Source organism: Atta colombica, unplaced genomic scaffold (assembly GCF_001594045.1).
Source record: "Atta colombica isolate Treedump-2 unplaced genomic scaffold, Acol1.0 scaffold220, whole genome shotgun sequence".
Classification (NCBI taxonomy): Eukaryota; Metazoa; Arthropoda; class Insecta; order Hymenoptera; family Formicidae; genus Atta; species Atta colombica.
Genome location: NW_017259317.1, coordinates 928293 through 933074, shown reverse-complemented (window position 1 = coordinate 933074; position 4782 = coordinate 928293).

Sequence of the window (4782 nt, the reverse complement as noted above, 5' to 3'; positions counted from 1 at the left end):
TAATAATAATAATAATAATAATAATAAATAATCAACAGTGTATAAAACTTTGGGAAACATGTACTTCAATAAATTCATCTTGTAACTCATGGATTATTGCTCTCAATGCCTCAGAAATAATCAACGAAAGTGTTAGGAACTATGCATACTGCAAAATTAAGATCTCGATATGAATTTCCAGATGCTAAGAAGCTTGAGTCAATTCTAAGCACTTGTAAGACTCGTAACTTGTTTCTCGTAAGATTTGTAAACACTTATGACTAGAGTTGTAATTCTACGCGTTATCGTAAAACATATGATCATTCGTAAATGCTTAAGATTTCTCATGAATCTTACGACTAGCAAGAAATTATCTGTAAAAATATTACGTAAAGTTATAAGCATTACAATTTGTCAAATAAAAAGTATTTCCATTATTTGTATATATAATGAACGTCGATATTTTATATATTTTATATATTTGACTTTCAATTGAAGAAGAATATAATAGGTATTGTTAAAAAACATATTAACTGTATTTATGACAACTAGTTCATTTCAAAATTGTGTTGGAGTAAATTTTTCAATATCCCTAACCAACCTTCTGTGAATCAAATTATACACGAAATGTGCAATTTAATCGTGAAAAATTTATTGCCACAATATATTACATTTCCACCTACTCGAGAGGAACAAAATATAATTTTTAGAAAACTAGAAAGCCACAAGGAAATCACGCGACTGAAAACAATAATTTGCCAATTATTAAGATATAAAATATTAAACACAATTCCATAAAAATGAGTTGCGTGTGCGCGAAGCGCGTATGTACAATAGTTAGAAGAGACTTTGCTACAGTTGTAAAAGAATGTAAAAAATGAAAAATTATTGCAGTCAAGACTCTCTTTGGCATGGTCTATCTTCCTACTCATCTCTAGTACAATACAATCTAGTACATATTTTTATTAATTATGTGTCTTTTATGCTAACAACATTGTCCGAATGTCTAATAAGTTAAACGTTTTAAGTTAGATTATTGTCAAATCTTTAACAAAGCTTTTAATTTGACACAATTCCACTTTCAAAATTGTAATTTTTTTTAAAATTAATTGATCAGCTTACTAATTGATTAGCTTACTTGTAAGCTGCGGACAATTTCTTTTTGATATGTATATGTATTTTTGTAATAAAAGTTAAATTTGCCGAATAAATGCGTTCATAAAATCATGAAATAATTTATAGAGTATCTAAAGATAAATTTAAGGAAGTCTTAAATATAAGGCCTAACTATGAATACGAATAATATACTCGGACTCTATCCTTAAACCTAAGATAGCGAAAATAATATGATTTCAATCTATCAGAAACTGTATATTTCGATATATCTGATTTCTAATAGATTGAAATTGTGTTATTCCTATCGCTATCGCTATTCCCTCGCATTGTGTCTTGGATAAGGATAGTCTACAAGAAGAAATGAAAGAAATCCGAGTATATTATTCGTATTCATAATCAGGCCTTATATTTAAGGAAGCCTTAAGTATAATATTTGATTATGAATACGGACATAAATTTGCGATGGCATATACATTTTGGCACTTAAATGCTACAAAATCATGAAAAACTTAAGCTCGATTGTTTCACCTTTTAGTAAATTTTATCTGTTGGATAAGTAGCAAGATTATTCAATTACATGTGCGGATTGCCAGATTTACCAAACAAGTAAAATTTACCAAAGAAAGAGAGAGAGAGAGAGAGAGAGAGAGAGAGAGAGAGAGAGAGAGAGAGAGAGAGAGAGAGAAAATAAAGAGAAAGAGACAAGAAAGATAAGAAAGATGAGAACGATATGTGAGAAAAGATGTTAATAAAATTTTATTATTATTAATTTTATTATTATATACAGGGCCTCAGAAATATGGTCGGAGCTGCATTTGGGGCATATAATGGAACAAAAAAGTCTGATACCATTTTGAGATAATCGCTGTAGTTTTCGAATTAAAAAAAGAAACGTCTAATGCACACTGAACTTTTGCACACTGAACGCGGAAACGCTTGCGCGCGCGGCAAATTGTGTGTGCGGTAGTCAATAAGCCTCCTTCTGTATTACCTCATTCATTGATTACGGCGTCTCATTTTGCTGCGATAAGCGTTTCCGCGTCGAGTGTATAGGAGCCATAAGCCAATATGCGGTAAAGCCGCACCGTACGAATTCGTAGAATGGCCCAGGATGCTGTCCCATGGCATAGATTTTCCATGTAACGCGTATCGCGTAACCAATCAGGGACCAGTATGCGTTTTTCAAGTTGTTAAGCCTTTATTACACCTTTTTTGTTATGTGGAATTTAATTTCCATATGTCCCAGTACGCAAGAAAATTGGCGTACACGATAACCAATCATATCTTTATATTCTTTTAGACTATTTCAATAAAAATACCAAAGATGGTAGGTTATTGATTATGCGAGTTTGTAATACGCTCCATGGGGCATATAGAAATGAGTTTTGCGTAATGCAGCACACGCACATTCATTTATGTATGTAAATGCGTTCATTGTATACAGTTTCTGAAAATTGCAATTTCTCTCATTGAAATTTTCTCATTGAAATTTATAAAAAATGAATTTTGATCAGTTAGCACTGTTCATTATTGATTTCCGTAAAAAAATATCAGAAATCGTTCAGCAACAGAGATTAAATTAAAGAAACTGATTAGTGCTCTATATTTATTAAATATATTTATTAAATAAACATAAAAATAAAAATAAAGTGCGAAAACGAAAATATTTCGAAAGTATTGGTTCATCCAATTTTTTCAACCGATAATAGAAAATGATATGGAGTAAATAATAATCTCATAAGAGAGTTACATTTTTATAATGATGAGAAATTCATCAATTACTTTTGTATGATAAAGATTTTTGACAAATTTGACTTATTGCTATTAAGCTATACATTAAAGCAAGAATGTGTTCGAAAAGCAAATATACCTCTAAATATTAGAAATATGTCTACGTTTCAGAAGATAGCATGAGATCTCTTTCCTATGCATTTTGAATAAGACATAATACAATTTCAAAAATTGTGTCCGAAACGTGCGAAGCAATTTGGATTGAATTAAAGGATAAAATTTTTGAGCAATCCAGCAAAGATTTGTGGAAAAAAATAGCAAACGAATTTGAAGAAAATTGAGATTTTTCGAACTGTATAGGAGCAATAGACGAAAAATATAACATAATCCATATACATGTGAATTATTTTCTAAAGTTAAATTAATTTTATTATATAATATATTAAAAGATTAATTTTTTCTTATATATATTATCTTTGTATAGGCTCTAAATAGTGGATCTTCATTTTACTACTTCATTTAACTACAAGAGTTAACAGTATCAATTTGTTTACTGTTTGTGATGCAAAATATTGGTTTACTTTCGTAGATATTGGAGCAGAAGGACGGCAGAGTGATGGTGGAGTGTTTCGAAATAGCAAATTATATACTTCACTGGAAGAAAATTCTCTACAAGTACCATTACCAGCAGTAATTGGAACCAATGATCTGAATCATTATGTTTTTGTTCTGTAATTAAAAATAGATATTAGAACTTTAAATTGATCACAGCTTAATGGAATATACATTTAATTATATACTTTTATTAGTTTTCAAAATAGGCTTCAGTGTTTTAGACACACACAACTTGTAACTGGAGTTGATATTTCAAATGGTATGTTTGATGATACAAATCATTACGTATCATTTGAATAATATATATCATTCATTGAGGATACGTATTATTTGAAGTGTCTGAGCAATCTGATTAGGAATCTGTTTAGATCTATTTTCTATATTGAACGAAGCAGAAGATGGACTTAGTTGCATAGACATAGATTTACTGGAGACTGTATTTTCATTTAAAGATATTTCAACTTCGTTCGATAATGTACTTATTGTTCTGTAAAATAATATTTTAAGATATACTGGCTGTGTTCCAAATTTATTGCCAGCACTGAATATATTTATCATGGAAAAAATATTTATTATGAAAATAAAGTTTATAATTTAAGTTTAAAAGAGTATATAATTTTAGTTATTTTCCTTTATTAATATTTGTATTAAATTTAATATTATAACTGTAGTTTATGTTACATGCACTATAGATTTTCAGTACTGACAGTCAATTTTGGAATACAGCCTATAATACACATACTGTACTCTATCTTTTTAATTTGTAATATTTTAATTTTCAATTTCGTGAATTTTTTAATAATTAATTGTATACATTACTAATTCTGTAATATGTAAAATTTAATGCAAAATTATATTCTTCATTGCAATATTACGATTTACTTTGAAGCATATCTAATGGTCTCATTAGCTCAAAAAATCTGTAAGTATTTTTAAAATTTGCAGAAGACACTTGGTACATATTCTTTCATTTTTTTCCTAATTCTAATGTAATCACGATATTTCCATCGTTTTTACAAATCTTTGATGCTCATATTACCTGTTTAACATTAAATATAATTATAATTATAAATCTTATAATTATATAATTTAAATATCATTTATTAGAGGATAATTTTTCTACATATTTAATAGCTATATTTCTAAAATCTGATAAAAACAAATTTTAATTTTTAACTACATATCACCAATTGTATTTTTTATTTCTTCCCATAAAGCTGATTTTTTCTTGGACTTTTGTTTTATATTTAACCGATGATCATATAATGAAGGTCTATGACTGCCATTATGAAGCATTCATCAAACTGGATTAACACTTTGGGATTGCGACAATGATTCTGT